Source organism: Trachurus trachurus (genome assembly GCF_905171665.1).
Source record: "Trachurus trachurus genome assembly, chromosome: 3".
Taxonomy (NCBI): Eukaryota; Metazoa; Chordata; class Actinopteri; order Carangiformes; family Carangidae; genus Trachurus; species Trachurus trachurus.
This window is the reverse complement of record NC_139893.1, coordinates 28,088,032-28,097,961: the sequence shown is the minus strand read 5'-3', so window position 1 is coordinate 28,097,961 and position 9,930 is coordinate 28,088,032.

Below are 9,930 nucleotides of genomic sequence, written 5' to 3'. Positions count from 1 at the left end.
CCTCTAATCTCAATGATCACTGCTGGTGTAAGTGGTTTGTCAACAGTCTTTGATACAACTGTTAAAGTATTCACCTAGTTCTTTCCTCCTGTCATTCTCAGCCACTAGAGGGCACTGCCACTGCAATGTCAACCTGTGGTTTACGTAATGAGTCCCAACAGGCGACCTTTGGGGTCAGTTTCTATGAGGTCAGAGGTCAGGAGTCACAGGTCAGCAGTTAGTTTATTAAGGGACAGTGTGCAATTACATTAAAGCAGAAGTAAGCGATCTGGTCGTTTTGGCTAACTTCTTGTCAGCCGATGGAGTTAGCAGTCCCCGGCCTCGTCATGGATCTATTGGTCCTCGTCCCTACCTCACCACATTCACATGCATTCCTTGGCTGCACACACAGAGAGGACCGCTCCTTTATGCCGTTCTCTCTCCTCATTGGATAAAGGTTGTAGGATACAAGGAAAGTTTTCTCCTCGGCTTACAGCAGAGCAGAGTGACTGACAGACCCGTGTTTCAGACCAAACACTCTATATATGTGATAGCTGTCGGAAGATAGAACTATTTAAGACTTACATTAACACAAACATTCCGCTTACTTCTGCTTTAATCATTTGCAGGAACTGTATGATTTTTTTGTTTTTATCAGTGTAGTTCAGTGATTGGCCAGTAGAGTTTGACAGATTAGGATGTGTTTCAGCCTGATCGAAGTCAGTGTTTCGTTTCACCTTGTATGTGAGGCTAGATGTAATTTGTCTCATTAGCTCTTTTTTTTTTTTACTTTAATTATGTTACATTTTTACTACAGCTTCAGAGTAATTGTGATGGTTGAATATTTTACTTATAACTTGTTACAGAATGGAGGCTTTTTGCCTTCCACCTAGCATCTCTTGGCCAAAAACATAGACTGTAAAAAGAATGGACGTAGCGTCCGTGACGTCACCCATTGGTTTTGGGGAGTTGTTTTTGTGACTCAAATATGGCGGCCTGGACAGCGCCATGTTGGATTGGCCAGCCGAGAACCCGCCCACTGGCCTCGAAGCAGCTGTCCACGGAGCTGCTCGGACCTGTCACTCAACGTTTCCGCGCCCTAATTGGCCAGAATCTTAACCTAATAACAGTAAAACGGTAGAGTTAAAAAGAAATTCACCCACCTCAAAGTGTGTGCGGGGGTAGAAACTATCGATTGAGAAAAAAAAACGTTCTGACACCAGGCTGTTAACATGTTTATTGAGGATGTAAAATCGGCGATTTTAACATGGGGGTCTATGGGGAATGCTCCCTTCTGACACCAGCCCCCAGAGGAAGCCGGGGGGATTGCAGTTTTTTGAACACGGAAGTGAGCTTCACTTCTCAGACCCACAACTGCCCCCTTGGCCAAAAACCAACCTTGCAAGAGCCTCAAACCCGGTGTCCGAGCTCTCGTCTCGGTGGCACCAAGACACGAACGCGCCCCTGTAGGCTAATCTTTGTTTATGACGGATAAGACTACACAAATATACGTCGTAACATTGTATGTGATATATAAAATTATCCACCGCTCCATGGATTGCTTTCTCGTCAGCTTTGTTGAAAACAAGAAGGGTTAGCAAAACAGCAGAAAAGCGACTGGACCTTTAAAAGGGGCAATTTTCAGCAGCGGATTAATCCACATGTTGACCTCTAGTAGCTAATGCAGCTCAGTCTGATGAGCACCCTGGATGACAGGCACACAGCTACGATCCCACTGGCCCACTGATAACTGATACTGATCAAATCAAATATATGATTTGAACAAATATATGAATACTTTGATCTTTGTCAGCTACTGATGTTGAAGGTTGGGGTTTGGCTTTGGTCCGTGTGGATCAGCTGATCTTTGGCGGCTTGAGGCAGTTTCATGTCTCATTTCACCACGGAGCAGAAAAGCCTCACCTGGCTCGTTGCTCAATTATCTGCCTTGAGTCTGTTGTTTACCACAATCAATGAATAGCATCCATAATGAGTGCAGAGACCTTGGAACTGGTTCTGTCACCACCAACATTATAGAGACCACATTAAAGAGATCAATGCAGATCGATGCGGGAGGACGGCTACGCGGTCGCAGTTAAATGTTCCCACTAATTGTTTGATCAGAGGGTTCGACTGAGAGTCCTGGGGGGCGGGTTTCTGCTACGTCGACCATTTTACTCTTCGATCTGCATCAAGCGAGGGCAACCCAGTCAAGTCTGTAAATATTTTAACCACAGAGTGAATAATCTGTCATGTGTTGTACAAGATTTTGATTGAATTTTGACAGGAAAGTAAAGCAGTAACTTCTTCTCTTTTGAAACCCAAAAAACATGTTGCACCGTCCCTCTCTGGTTGTTTAGAACCACTATAATAAATGAATGGATTAATCAGCGTATGTCTGCTCCAACATGTCAGTATGACATTGCAGTCATATCCTTGTGTTACTTGGCAACCACAGGGGAGTTAATGCAAGAGCTAATTTACCTAAATTCCCTGGATTACACACATACGCATCAGTGAAAGGTGGATTATCCGAAACATTATCCAGCTGTTTATGTTTCATTTCAAACCAGAACCCTCTGTGCTGAACTGCATGATCAAATCAGAGCAGGTAACGGTGAATCTAAGCCCAACCTGTTTATCTCTGTTTTTTTTTTAATAGTAAAGCAGCTGAACATTTCAGAAAGAGTCTCATCTGTGTTAAATCAAATCACAGTCAGTGTTGCTTTAGCAACAGCATCTATAAAAACCCTGCACGCATTCTCAAATTATTTCATACACACATTACTTCTGTTTTGTTCATGCACGCTAAGGTGAGTAGTCTAACTGGACAGGTAAAATGGCAGATACAGTGAAGTGATAAATGATGAGCATTGTTTGATTTTTCTTTCTCTATGCTCTCTCAACCGACACAGACCCAGCTGTCAGTGTTACAAGTAAAAGTACTCTTCTTCACAAAAGATATGTTTAATGCTTTTAATCAAGACAGATCACAAGGGATCAGACAGGTGGTTCCAGGTCATCAGTGACTAAACTAAGTGATGAGTCAGTCTGTGTGAGCAGGTTTGGGGCTTTGGTGTTACCTGTGCCCTTCAGCCCTGCAGCTCAATTAAAGAGAGATGGATCATGTACACATTCATCTTTCAGCACATATATATGTACAACTAACAAGTTTGTATCCACATTTACTTAAGATTCATCTGCTTCTTCTTCTTCTACTTTAACACTTTTGGCATCTTACCGCTTAATTTGTAATTTAAGTCACGCCAGAGAGCCTCCTTTTCTAGGGCTCCAGTTCTGCTCCACCTGAATCTAACCATTAAAAAAAAAAAAGAGAGAGTTCTCAATGGGCCTGAAAATGACAACCCGACCTGACCAGGCCCGTGGGTTTGTTAAGCCCAAGCCCAACAAACCGTCATTCATCATTTTATATAATAGTCAGGAAACCTTAATTTCCAATCTGTTCATTGGACAAAACAAGATGTTTGACTGGTATTTTTTTTTTCAGAGTTCATTGGTTACTCAAGAAAATAAATGGTAGATTAATCAATAATGAAGGCAATGATTGGTTGCAGCCCTCGATCTCACCATTTTTCTCTCCATCTATTTATTTCTCTGCTACTTGGGGCCGTGAGTGTGACTGACTGACTTCTTTTCAAATTGCTCCCATTTCTCACCAACTATCTGTTCAGCAGCAGCAGCAGCAGCAGCAGCAGGAGCAGCAGCAGCAGCAGCAGCAGCAGCAGCAGCAGAAACATTTCTCTCCACACTGTGATCAAACAGGATTGAAAGAAAGAAAAAAACAAATTTCACTTTCACCCAGCTGGATCATATTAACACAGTTTGAGAATCTTGTTTTCTCTCCGGGTAGAAACATTCATCTAAAGCAGCCAGCCACAAGGCCTGAATTACACTGTGACTTATGAATGGCAGCAGACCATTTCTCTCTCTCGCTCTCTCTCTCTGTTTGATTGCAGTTGACTCTCTGGCAGGAACTACAGAGCTGCCCGTAAATGCAGCACAGTCAGATAGGCTATGTGTTTTTTTTTCTTCTGGTCTGGATTTATGCAGTAATCTAAAAAAAAAAAAAAAATTACAACCTTTTTCCTTTTCCAGCAATTTCTCGTTGTGCCTGAAGGAAATCCCGCATGTATTTTACAGAAAATTCATAGGAACAGAGTGTAACTGAACTAACACGGAGCTATAATCAGGCAGTGTAAAACTAAATTCCCCTAAATCATCCTCTAAATATCCCTTTCTCCTCCAGCACAGGGTACTGTGATGGAGACTGCAGCTCAAAGTGACTGGGAAACATTTTGTCCACCAAAGGTCAGAGACAACTTCAAAGACATTCAGTTTTAAAACCGTTATAACATTACATAAATTTCATCTTTCAATCTTTTCTATTTGTTCAAGGAAGTTTTCAAGTGTGCCCCCCACTTTGCTCAGAAGCTAAAAGAGGTCATATACTTGTAACTGTCATTTTTTGTATCCTGCCATTCTGAGACATTATCAGGAAACAATTTTTTGTTAACTCAAGATAATGAGATAATTATTCCATTAGCTCCAGATGACAAAGCATGTTTTCACATAATCATGACTTTGTTCATCAATAAGCAGATGTTACTTGGTGTAAAGTGAAAAGTACAGAGCAGAGCACAACACATTGGATTTCAGATGATTCATTCATTCATTCATTTAGTCCTGATGGAGGCTGAAATCATCAGGGTCAGTTCTACTGCGGATCAAATAGAAAAGAACCATGAGCTTTCCTGTCCATGTAGCAGAGAGACTGAATGCCTTTACAGTAATCCTCCCACATTAACACAACTGAAGGCTTCAGCTCCTTCTCCACACAGCTGACTTCATCCACCAGGGCTGAACTAACAAACAGGATGGAGACAGTTCCACCGGGACTCATCTCAGTTTTTCATCACCACCAACATGTCACCATGTCCACCTGACCTGCAAGAGTTTATATGTTTATACGTACACACTCTTCCAAAGTAATACTGAAAATCTGATGGGTCACAGATATCACTGTAACCATCAAAAAAACTTACAGTAACAAACATGTTGTGTTTAGAGAAGATCAACCTATACTGAGTCATAAATCTTTAGCGTGTGTAGTGAGATCAGACAGATGGCCAAGTTCAAAGCAGGTGTGAAAAAACTGATGCCTGCTCTCTTCATTCATCAGAAGAATTTTTCATCTCTCCGCTGAGACAGAGCTAAGACGGACCCTTGGAGATTTCAGTCAGCTCTTATCACGGCTTGCACAGTGACACCTCAACACCTATTAACTCACTTAAGAACCGTGTAATAAAAAAAGATCTTTCCTTCATGTGTCGCACCATGATATGTTATTGACTGTTTGATGTGAGTGAGTGCAGAACACACACACATCAAATGGACATGTGTGTCACACCACAAGACAAAGACCTAAATAAAGATAAAACAGGAACTTTTCTGAAAGCGGATCTCTGATGCAAACCAGTGAAATCACTCCAGAACCAAACAAACATGCAGAGACACGTCACAGTGCTGACAACAAAGTCTTGTCTGTTTTTGTCTTTTGAAAGTGAAACTACAACGGCATCAGATTCATTAAGATGATGTGAGAGCCAAAACTCTCTTTACAGCAGCTTCAAATAGATAAGAGACAGTACAGTGTGCCAGCTGGGAGGACAACAAAGACCAGACTCTGCGATTGCGGTGAGAAGCCACTTGATCGTCAGCAACATGATGCAAACACTGTGCTCCGCTGACAGACAACCATGTTTAAAAATGGAAAATGTTTGCACAGAGAGGAAAACTTCTTGTTCCTGTTTACCCAGTTTCATCCGGATCATGTTCAAATCTCTGCAGTGGATCGGATCTCCAGTATGTGGCACTGCTGCAGGAGGTCGCGTGTCCAGGTCACAGCAGAGGTCATGCTGGGTCGGTGCGTGTATAGCACTTTCAGCTTTTAGGCAGAACATGGGTGATGCAGCTCAAGAAAACACACGCAAAGACACAAACTTTATCAAATGACAACACGTGCTGCAGAAACTTGCACCACAACAGAAGTGTTTATGGGGACACAAAAATGTGATGGACCCAGCCAAAGGCTAATGCTGAGCTAACACAGTACATTAGCAATAATAACAATCTAGTCATCCTTAAAAAGTAACACTAACTAAGGTAGCCAGCCCTCCAGAGATGGGACCAAGTCACACATGTGCAAGTCTCAAGTCTTAACCTTCAAGTCTCAAATAAGTCCCAAGTCATTTTTCTATGGGCAAGTCAAGTCAAGTCAAGTCAAGTCAAGTCACAGGTTATGTCAAGTCAAGTCCAAGTCAAGTCCTGCATACTGTAGGTCAAGTCAAGTCCAAGTCAAGTCACCTTATTATTGCAATTTCACCCGCAGAATCTGATCTAAATAAAGTGAAGACTAATATATTAGAATAGAATAGAATAGAATAGAAAGTCTATATATTATATAATGACAACACCATTCTCAGCCTGCACTCATACCAAGTAGTTTTAGATATTAATTTGATAGTCAAAGAATCTGGAACATTGAAACATCCCTGGATGCTATGAGTGACAGGCAAACAGCCAATCAGCTAACAGCTGTGTAGTTGGGTTGCAGCACCATCTGCATCAGTGAGAGCATGAGGTCTGAAGGAGAGGAGGTTAAAAAAAAGGACACGTTAGATCCTCGCTATGGTAACGCTGGTAACAGGTGACTGTTACTGTATGCCTATGGTTACTGTGCATCTGCCCCGACTCTGAACAGCGGACTCGAGTAACTTGAGTCCCCATTTCTGCCTTACACCCTCTAAATCAAGAGGCACTGAACAAAAGCATGCCCCAGCCGGATCCGTCACTTTTTTGTGTCCCTGGAAACACTTCAAATTGTTGGCAATGTTGGCAATGTCCGATGTAGTGATTGCTGGGACTGATTCCCGACTGTGCCGATCTGTACTGCGTGCCATTCCCCCAGTCTCTCTCCCCACTGCCTTGGTGTGTCCCAAATCGCGCACTTCTGCACTTACACTTAATATTTTGAGTGCATAAGTGAGTTCACACTGAGCAGTGTGCGAAAATGAAGTGCGCTATGTGCACTCAATTGGTGCACTCAAAAGGCCAGAAAATTGAGTGTGGATCGATGGACACTTTCCATAGGCGGCGCTATCAATAGGCTAGGGGAAGCTTAGCTTCCCCTAGATTGTCACAGAAAATAAAATAAAAATCATCACAAATAATAAAATGGAAAATTTAGATTTAGATTTAGAATTTTCGGTCGTATTTGACTGGTTACCTGCGTCATTACGTAGGTTTAAATGTGTCAGCATGTGTCAGGCAGCGGCCGTAGAAACCACTCGCCGTCTTCGTTGTATTTCAGAGGAGAGGCAGCAAGTGTGGTGCTTTGCCTCTGTACGCCGAGGGAGGCTGAGGCTACGCTGCTTCATTGCGTAACTCTACTGAGTGTGAGCGGCACGTACGTTCACGTTGCTTTCGTGAATTGTAAACAAACAGTCGCCCCCTTGGTTTTAGCTTCCAGCAGTCTAGCAGCTAATTCAACAGCAGTGATGGATAACTGTACCGGAGAGGCTGAATAACTGCATGAGCTTCATTTGAGGAATAAACGGCAGCTTTTACCTGACGGACCGACGCCTGAGCTACGGTAGCTAACAGCTAGCAGGTTACGTACTTTCTCTTCCCTCCCTCTCTTTCTTACACACACACACACACACACACACACACACACACACACACACACACACACACACACACACACACACACACACACACACACACACACAGCCCAGGTTGCCTGTCATATCTGTTGTAAACCTTGTAATAACAGCTTGTTGAGTACAGTTAACACTATTGTTGCTTCGGTTTGAGTGTGGATTAATTGTTAACGGTTTGTTGTGTAATGTGAGCGGTGGTCATCACGTCCTGGTGAGTTGGGTTTTAATAACCGCTGATGGCGTGGATTGTGATGAGAAGGTGTTGCACATATTTTAAGACGTATCTGTGCAAACCATTGTGCAAAACCTGTTTGTTGTGACTTTTTGCGTGATAAGATGATTTGCCGAATTCTTCTTCCATTCCTGCAGCCTTTTGTCTCAATGTTAACGATGCAAAATGTCGAGATATTTTATTACTTTATGAAAATAAATGTCTGTGAATTAAAAAGATGTGGGCTACGCATTTCTGACTTGATTTGGCTTTTCGTGCATTTGGTTAAACACATATAAGTAACAGGAGAGAGAGAGAGAGACGAGGAGAGAGAGAGAGGTCCACTGGGTGAGCTAGATTAACTTTTAACGGGAGAGAGAGCGGCGCACCGCGCTGTCAAAGCTCGTCTCAGCAGAAATTATGTGTGCTTTCAATATAGACACGAACGAGTCATTCAGGAATAATTTCCAACTCTATGTATGTTAGTGTTATTTTTTCCTAAGTAGTGGCCCATCCAAAATTACTGTGGCCCGTCCAAAATTGAAATCCTGTCACCTGACACCTGTGTGAACGCACATTCTCAGCGATGCAGCGGGTGCGCAACTGGATGAGGACAATTATGGCACAGCAGATACTGTCAACTGTGTCGCTTCTGTACATCGAGAGCAATAACTACGGTAAAAGGATTTAACCCTGAAGAAATAGTTGAGAAATATGACACAAACGCCCCGTGGCGTATGCTAAGAACATTGATTAATTTATTATGGGCTACTACACCAGCAAAAAACAAAAACAAAAAAAAACAAGTAGAGAATGAAAGGAATCATTCTACTCCATCTCATTTTGATGAATATAATCAAAATTTATATATCTGCCTATGGGTAAAAACGTTCTCTCTTTTTTTTGTCCCGTAGCTTCCCCATTCCTACTGTCCTAGCGCCGCCTATGACACTTTCCACACTTAACGGCCGCCATCTTAGTGACGTAGCGGAAGCACGTCACTACTTTTCAAACGGCAGTGGTTGCTTTGAGCAGCGACGGAGCTGACACCGGCGTAAATGTCTTGAAAAAAACACTCATAACAACACAACAACAACACTAACACAATAAAACACAACTTAATAGCTCGTTTTGATCGCCAAAAAAGTGCTGTCAAGCGTCGGCAATAGGGCTCCAACGGCCGGTTGCTATGGTTGCGATCATCTTTATCAAAAAAACGTAACCCACACTGTGTATAACAGCAAGCCTGCCCATCACACACCTCCACACCTCATTATCCCATGATTACTGATGGTTGCTGTGCCTCCTGAGACTTAATTTGTCAGAGCCTCTAACAACACCTCAGATAAGCAGTGTGATGAGCCAGGCAGGCCGCTTTGTTTCTGTCCAAACAACACTAATTGTAATTTTGTTTCCCCATTTAACTGGTGTGTTCGACCACCTCTCCACCGATTCATACTGACTCTCAGTGGCAGATTTAGAAGCCAATTTGTTCTTGTAAATGGGTTAATCTCACATTTGTTGTAGGTAATCAAGGCAACAACTCGCCCCTAATTAGACTGAGTTAATATGATATTTTCTCACATGATGGAGGTTCAGTGTTTTGATGGACATTTAAAAGTATATTAAATATTCACCATCCTCTTTAGTGCTGCTCCCAGCTGATGTCACTCCTCTCTGCCTAAAACTAACCAGTCACCTGCGGCTCGACACCGAGCCAGCACTGGCACATGGTCTTTGGCTAAAATAAACAAGGGTTTTAATCATCTGGAGCTGAAATGTGTTTGCTGGAAGCTTTGCTGAACATTTGAACACCATAGGGCCAAGAGAGGGGAGGGTTTGTTCCAAAACAAAAGAGGAGGAGGACAGAAAGTTTTGAAAGCCAGAAATCTCAGGAACCCGGCAAGGTCATCGCTACGATCCTACAGCGCTGTGAAAGAAATATTACAGTCCGTCCAAGTTGCAGCATCATAAAATCTCTTATCTTTATGGTCGCAG